Genomic DNA, 8,506 nt, shown 5'->3' on the forward strand with positions numbered 1-8,506 from the left:
GAAATGGGGATGTTCAAACCCTAGCATCAAAGGAATTCACTATGTTCAACTAAAATATTTTTAGTAAACCCAAAATGGCCTTCAGAAAAGTTCGTCATTTTTGGAATGGGTGAATACTTCTGCCAAAATGATGCACACATTTTTAGGACATTTCTAGATTTTTGAATCAAATCATATAGTATTTGAGTTTGGGCATTTAAATGCTATAAATATTTTAAATGTCCAAATAATTCTGAAAATAGTTGAGGGCTGTTGGAAATATTTCAAAAGTGCCCACAAATATTTTTAGGAGTTATAACATTGATTTGGTATTGAAACTGAATCAAAAACAACAACAGAAAATAGAAGAAAAACAGAAATAGAGACGAGAGAGAGAGAGAGAGAGAGAACGGTACCTGGGCCAACTTACCTGGTAGCCCACCTGGCCCAGTGGAGAAGAAGGCACAGCCTACCAGGGGCATGCCTGTCTTCTTCCTCGTGTCAGCGCATGAAGCAGCTTGATAATCCTCAAGTGCACGGAATCATCGTAGCAACTCCCAAAGGTGGAAGTGATAAGTATGGAGTGTCGAACCCACAAGGAGCTAAAGGTAAGATCAATATTCTCTCAAGTCCTCTCTGCCACAAATACGACTCTACGTACACCGAACGTTTGCTTCCAACTAGAAACGATAAATAAAACTACATTGTGATGAAGAGGATAACTTTGCATGATATCGGAGAGCTAAAATATAAAAGTAGGTGCTGTTATCATAAAGTTAGAATATCTCTTCCTCATAATAAAGAACGGATTGAGTCTCCAGGTTCACCATCGCGGAGTTTTTACACAAAGGCCCCTGTGATTTTTGATATTCAACCCGCAGTCTAAATCGAACCAGTACGAAGGCGAAAATAACGCAGCCACGCTCTGCCTCATAGCGCTCCGCCATGGCCCACCCAGCTCCTGCCATGCCCCGCGCTGTCGGCCGCCTCCTGCCTCCCACCTCCCGCCCCGGAACTCTGACCCGCCCCACCACGCCTCACTACGCGTCGTCGGTCACCCACCCTCCCACAGGCGCCGACTCGACGACCCACGCGCCCCCGAGACCCGGCGCCCCCATCCATCTACCTCACCGCGTCGCGCCGCCGCTCCACAAAACTCCCACCGAACCACACCTCCTATCCCCTGGCTACCCCTCCCACCTCCAGAGCTCTCGCCACGAGCTGTATCCGGTGGCCGCCACCCCTCATCGCCCTTGGCTAGGCTTCCCTCAATCTCCCACGGTCCCACCGCCCCCAGCGCTCCTCCCGGCGGCGGATCCGGGCCGGCAACTAATCCCTCCTCCCCTGCGACTGATTGCCTCCAGTACCCTCCCCTATTTTCTTTGTATCGCCGACCATGGCGCCCATGGCGACCAAGAGGCTGGAAGGGGTCTCGTGGACCTGAGAGTGCGAGAGGAGCAGCAGCGCCGGCGGTGACGCCCCAGGTAGACCGTAGTGTGGTGCTCTGCTCTATGGATTCCTCTTCCATGGAGTTCATAGTTTTTGCATTTTTGTTTCAGATTTTTGATGTGCAAAAATACAATGCAGTGCAGTTCTTTCTTCTGTTTGAGTTTTGGTTCTCTGGATGATGTTTGCATCCAGGTTGTAAAAATTTGCCTGCGTCAAGTGCAATTCAGAACTTACAAGTTCGGCTGTCAGTTTCCTGTGCAGTTCATTACAGTAGAATTTTTTTGTGTTCAATTCAGTTATCTTTGCTTTGCTCTATGTCGTGAGGCTGCAATCCCGCTATCTCCTGCTTACTGGCGTCGCCCCAGTCGATCCAGGTAGTTGGGTGGGGATTGGGTGTGTCACCGGGCATGCTGATGACGAGTTCCCGCCGTGAGCTGGTGCTCTGCTCCTCATTGCTGGTGGTCGTGCTACAGCGACGTGCAGTTCGCCGGGCTGTGTCGTGCGGTTCGCCGGGCCGTGGACTGTGGTTTACCGGCCGGCAGCCTACGGTTCGCCGGGCAGTGCGTGTTTTGCTTTGGCTAGGAATTGGCTCACCAGATCACTCTTTCAACAAGAGCTAGCTAGACGTGCATGACTTTCATGCGTTTATGTTTCGGGCAGCAGAATTAATGAGCACTCACAAAGGACTAGCCATCAAGGTGTTTTTCTGCGCATATGTCGTTCAAGTGGAAGATATGGGGCACTGTGCCTTTTCCAACTCCTTCCGATCTACTGATCAAGTCAAGAGAATAAGAGCAGTGGAGATTACATTTTCGTGCTAAACTTTTCGGTCAATGCCTAATATGTGTGCTTTTCTTCCTAATGGTGTCATGCTTCGATTTGATTTCTTACATGAGGAAGTGAATAGCAGTGATTATTGCACATGCTTATACATTCAAATGGATTGCTAGGTTAAATGGTATAGCGTTCAAAGATCTTAGTTTTTCTGAACGGTCTAATAATTAGTCAGTTTACTAAACTGCTGAACTGCTTCTTTGGATCTGAATTTGCTGAATTGTCGAACGACCTAAGAATTATTCAGTTTACTAAACTGCTAAACTGCTTCTTTGGGTCTGAATTTTCTGAATTGCTTCTTTGTCTCTAAATTGCTAGGTACCCTGGAATATATGGAAGCGCGGAAACTCCAAGCTCTTCCGGGATGTTTTTGAGGAATTGCACATTACTACTAGCAAGATTGATGATGATCTTACGTTGTAGTCCAACAGGTATTCAAATGAAATTAAGAAAGACATCCTTAGAGGCTGGAGCACTTCATTTGTGTGTATAAAGTGTTTCAGGCCAGTGTAAGCCTGTTGTAGTCCCTGTAATACAAAGGTAGTAAGTGACGCATCGCCCTCTCTGAACTGAATAACTATGGCATCAATGAGATGCTTCGACCCATGCTGGCCGTCGTTCCCCACCACTGAGGTTTCGTTTCCCCCTTCTTTCCTTCTTCAAATCTTCAGTCCAATTGTATGAACAGAAACAAACCTTCTCTTATGTTTGTAGATGAAGAAGGAACAGCTGGCTTACCATTCACTTAAGCATCCAGAGCCTCGGCGCCCAACTATTGAAGAAGGCTCATACTGATGGAGTTGTCCCAAACTAGGCACATACCTAGCCCCTTTCCGCTCCTGGAGTCCTTGCATGCCTTTAAAGCATGTAATCTTAGTCATTGGACATTTTATATGGTTGATTCTAAATTCGTGTGGTGGTTGCAGAATGTCATAGCGCATGTGTTGCCGTTGTCTCTCTCAATAAGTCCCTCGCTGGTGGTTACACACACGCGCCAACGAACTGCTCGGCCAGGGGAGAAAACAGAGCAGTGGTGTTCGGTTAGAATAGAGGAGGACACACGGTTAGGTTTCAGGAACCAATGCCTTCGTATTTTTTTCTCTTTCAACTGAGTGCTGGCTAAGTAAGCACAACCCTCTTATTACAAGGTTAGATCAACTCAACACAAGCAATAACAACTTGAAATGAGCTAGGTTGGCCAAGTCTAGACATTATGGATTTGGTAATGTATATATATTGGAAAATGATAGCATGGTCTTTATATGGTTGTTTTTTGTTAGCAACACTGTAAGGTCTTCCTCGGCAGTGCACATACTAATGATTACTGCTCAAGCATGTAGATGATACATTTTTGGCAACTGGATCAATAACCATGTCATTACTATGCAAAAAGGATGTACATTCATAGACTAATACTCCTACAGTGGTTTGGATTCTTATGCATTTATTACCCCTCCGCACATATAACTTGTGCCTCTTGCTTCTTAAGATTATTGCCTGGTATGGTGTCCAATAAATTCAGAGATTGCCTCTGCAGTGGTCTGTAGTTACAAAGATGGTAATTTAGAAAAACATAGATGATGACTAGCTATTGAGAAGCATAATAATGTTTTTATTTCTTCTTCATGACAATCAAGGTCAAACAAATATTTTCATGTTTATCAGAATGAAATAAAATTGATGGACAGTACCACTCCATTGATAACTAGAGCTAGCAGTGTGTTCACTTAGATGGTTACATTTTCTTTTTAGAAGAATGTACAATGCTAGAATTAGTCTGTGCATTAGAATTATAATCATTAGTGATGAATTACCTCATAAATTGTTAGATTATTATCTAAGAATCGTACATCAACTAGACGCGAGACGGTCAAAATCTTCATGCACTCAAGAGTTATTGTACGGAGTCTTTTTAGCAATACTCATTGTAATAAGTTTTTTAGGCAATTGTAATAACTGGTCAATACATAGTTTTGTTACCCGTTGCAACGCACGTGACCTTTTGCTAGTATTACTAAATATTATAAATAGCGAGTGTGGAATAATGATGGGTCGGTGTGCGGAATTATCCTAGGCAATCGTTAACAAGCCGGTGGTCGTCATTGCAATTTCATATGAGGGAGAGGCATAAGCTAACATACTTTCTCTTCTTGGATCATATGCACTTATGATTGGAACTCTAGCAAGCATCCGCAACTACTAAAGATCATTAAGGTAAAACCCAACCATAGCATTAAAGCATCAAGTCCCATTTATCCCATACGCAACAACCCCCTTACTCAGGTTTATGCTTCTGTCACTCAATAAACCCACTATAAGCGAATCATGAACGTATTGTAACACCCTACAGCGGGAATCCCTCACGCTTGTGCGACACGGAGGGCACAATAGGATAGCACCAAAATAAAACATACAACTCATACCAATCTAGATCATCAATCAACCCAAAGACAAATGATATCTACTCAAAACATCATAGGATGGCAACACATCATTGGATCATAATATGTGGCATAAAACACCATGTTCAAGTAGGGATTACAGCGGTGTGCGGGAGAGTGGACTGTGTAAAAGAGATGAGGATGGTGATGGTGATGATGATGGTGATGTTGATGAAGACGATCACCGCGGCGATGATTCCCCTCCCAATGGCACTCCGGTGCCACCGAGAGAGAGGAGGAGAGGTTCTCCCTATTGTGCTACCTCCTCCATGGCCTCCCCCTAGATGGGGATAGGTTCTCCCTCTGGTCCTTGGCATTCATGGTGATGATGCCCCCTCCGGGATCCCCCTCCATAGCCTCCGGTTATGATGGCCCCCTCCGGCAAGGTGCCAGAGAGGGCCTAGAATGATTTCTCATTGCTACAGAGGCTTGCGGCGGTGGAACTTCCGATCTAGGTTATTCTCTGGAGGTTTGGGCATTTATAGGAGAGGTTGGCGTCAAGAACAAGTCAGGGGGGCCCACGGGAAGTCCACGAGGCATAGGGTCACGCCCTAGGGGGTGGGCGCGCCCCCCACCCTCGTGGGGCCCACGGGACTCCCCTCCGGTAGATTTTTGTTCCAGTATTTTTATATTTTCTAGAAAAATTCTCCGTTGATTTTCATCGCATTCCGAGAACTTTTATTTCTACACAAAAACAACACCATGGTAGTTCTACTGAAAACAACGTCAGTCCGGGTTAGTTCTAATCAAATCATGCCAAAGTCATATAAAACTATTGTAAACTTGGCATGAATACTTCATAAATTATAGATACCTTGGAGACGTATCAACATCCCCAAGCTTAATTCCTGCTCGTCCTCGAGTAGGTAAATGATAAAAGAAATAATTTATGAAGTGTGAATGCTAGCAAGTGCTTAAGTTTGATCAATGATACTTTTAATCACTTTTTCTAGCATCATTATATATCATAACAGTGGCTCAACTCATAAAACTTCTCATGATCAAGTAACAAGCTATTCACATGTTAATGTATAGATCATAAACTTTCTTGAAAACTAACAAACCATGCTCTTAGTCATCAAACAACTGCAATTCATCTTATTTTCGGGAAGGGTCTATGTAAGAGCTTTGGTTCAGCAAACTCCACATACTCAACTATTATTTAATCTTTCACAATTGCTAACACTCACGTGATTTTTATGGGTTCAAAGTTTTAATCGGACACAGAGAAAGATAGGGGCTTATAGTTTCACCTCCCAGCCTTTTACATCAAGGGTAATGTCAACAATAATAATTTATGAAAACCTACATCCAAGTGGGATATATATCTAGATTGCTCCAACACAAAGTGCTTGCCAAAGGAAAAAGTGTAAAAAGGAAAGGTGATGATCACCATGACTCTTGTATAAGGGTAGAAGATAAAAGTAAAAGATAGGCCCTTCGCAGAGGGAAGTAGAGGTTGTCATGCGCTTTTATGGTTGGATGCACAAAATCTTAATGCAAAAGAACGTCACTTTATATTGCTGCTTGTGATAAATACATTTATTATGCAGTCCGTCGCTCTTATTTCTTCCCTATCACAAGTTCGTATAAAGCTTATTTTCTTCGAACTAATAGATCATACATATTTAGAGAGAAATTTTTATTGCATGCACCGATGACAACTTACTTGAAGGATCTTACTCAATCCATAGGTAGGTATGGTGGACTCTCATGGTAAAACTGGTTTAAGGCACGTTTGGAAGCACAAGTAGTATTTGTACTTGGTGCAAAGAATTTGGCTAGCATGAGAGGGAAAGGCAAGCTCAACATGTTGGATGATCCGAGACAATATAACGTTTCGAATATAGGAAAACATAACCCATTAAGTTGTCTTCCTTGTCCAACATCAACTTTTTAGCATGTCATATTTTAAAGAGTGCTCACAATTACAAAACTCTGCCTATGTTGTCTCAACATAGTCGGTCCCAAGCCCGGGTAAAGGAGGAGGGTTGTGATAGGCTTGGCGAGCCAACGTAAAAACTCAGCCACTCTTATGGAGATGAAACCCAAAAGATTTTCGTTGGGGCGTAACCCTCTCAGCGACGCGCTACATTGGAACCCGGGTGTGGTGGAAAATGGGCAAGGGCCGGGCCGTCACCCCCAAGGTGGCGCGCTGTATCTTGATCCGGATACGGTGGCAAGTGAGCGAGGATCGGGTCGTCGCATCCTTAGTGGCGCGCTACATCGGCGCCCGGATGTAGTGGAAAATGGGCAAGGGTCTTCGCATTTGACTCGACGAGTGCGAAGGGTAAGGAAGCTAGCCGAGCCTAGGAGGATTCGCTTAGGTAGCTGGAACGTAGGGTCTCTGACAGCGAAGCTTCGGGAGCTAGTTGATGCAGTGGTGAGGAGAGGTGTTGATATCCTTTGCATCCAAGAAACCAAATGGAGAGGACGGAAGGCGAAGGAGGTGGAGGATACCGGCTTCAAGCTATGGTACACAGGGACGGCTGCAAACAGAAATGGCGTAGGCATCTTGATCAACAAGAGCCTCAAGTATGGAGTGGTAGACATCAAGAGACGTGGGGACCGGATTATCCTGGTCAAGCTGGTAGTTGAGTACTTGGTTCTCAATGTTATCAGCGCGTATGCCCCACAAGTAGGCCACAATGAGAACACCAAGAGGGAGTTCTGGGAAGGCCTGGAAGACATGGTTAGGAGTGTACAGATTGGTGAGAAGCTCTTCATAGGAGGAGACCTCAAACTACAACAATTTTTCTAATACATGACGGATTCAATCCGTCACAGACCTATGCAAAACTATCATGGAAGGGCAGACGTGATGGATTTCAAATCCGTCATGTATATCGCGTCATAATTTGATCACTGTACACTCCATGACGGATCATCTAAAACTGTCATGGACCATGACGGTTCTTGATTGTCATGGATGGCACTTACTTGACGTGCTCATAACGGCGTTAACTTGCCTGCCATGTCATCATCCAACATGGATCTGACATGGCAGCCCATGTAGTAATCAGCCCATCTAAAATTTTGGCCCACTAAATTTCAGAATTTTAGCTCAATCCAAGATTGGCAGCCCATATTGTAATCAACACAATTAGAATTTAAGCCCATTAATTTCTAGTATAGACCACTACGATCACTTGTTTCTTTTGGCACATGAAAATTCAAGAATTTGGCACAAATATATGCTCATGTCAATAAAAGAAAGAAAATTACATAAACACATCTTAAAATACACATGTACAGGAGCAAAAATAGAAGATCCAAAAAACGTTAATTTTACAAGCATGTCGAGAACACTATGCCAGCGCCCCAAAAAATGTTAATTTTACAAGTATGTCTCAGAGAACACTATGCCAGCGCCTCCCCCATCAAACAAGGCCCCGCTCTCATCAGGCATTAACCATTAAACATCAACACTGGGTCATCTAGCATTTCCGGCAACTGATCCAAACATCCATGCCTAAGTCATCAACCATGTCTTGTTGAAAATTCTCCCAAAAACCAGTATCTGCCACATGATGAAAAACATGTCAGGTATAAAATATTATAGCCAGTAGGTTGAACTAGAAGTAACTTGCTACACGTTACCAATTCCATGATGATTGTCTTAACAGAATGTGTCCTATCTGATATGATATTCCACAGGAAACAGATCTATATGGCTTACAATTAATCTAGGTGAAAATAGATTCATAAAATATTACTTGTAATAAAGGATTGGATCAAATAGAAGTTAGTTCTTTATGTATATTAAGAACATAATTGTAGAGACTGACTATAGATACAACAAA

At 43.6% G+C, this 8,506-nt stretch overlaps 1 long non-coding RNA gene across 1 annotated transcript; it reads left to right on the forward strand.

Annotated features, from left to right (window-relative positions):
* The first annotated feature begins 980 nt into the window (after nt 1-980).
* Nucleotides 981-3,541, forward strand: LOC119316945. Its single transcript, XR_005153420.1, has 3 exons — nt 981-1,463; nt 2,581-2,895; nt 2,977-3,541. It is a non-coding gene; the product is annotated as an uncharacterized LOC119316945 (long non-coding RNA).
* Nucleotides 3,542-8,506: the final 4,965 nt, after the last annotated feature.

The sequence above is a fragment of the Triticum dicoccoides genome, chromosome 6A (assembly GCF_002162155.2).
Source record: "Triticum dicoccoides isolate Atlit2015 ecotype Zavitan chromosome 6A, WEW_v2.0, whole genome shotgun sequence".
Lineage (NCBI taxonomy): Eukaryota > Viridiplantae > Streptophyta > Magnoliopsida > Poales > Poaceae > Triticum > Triticum dicoccoides.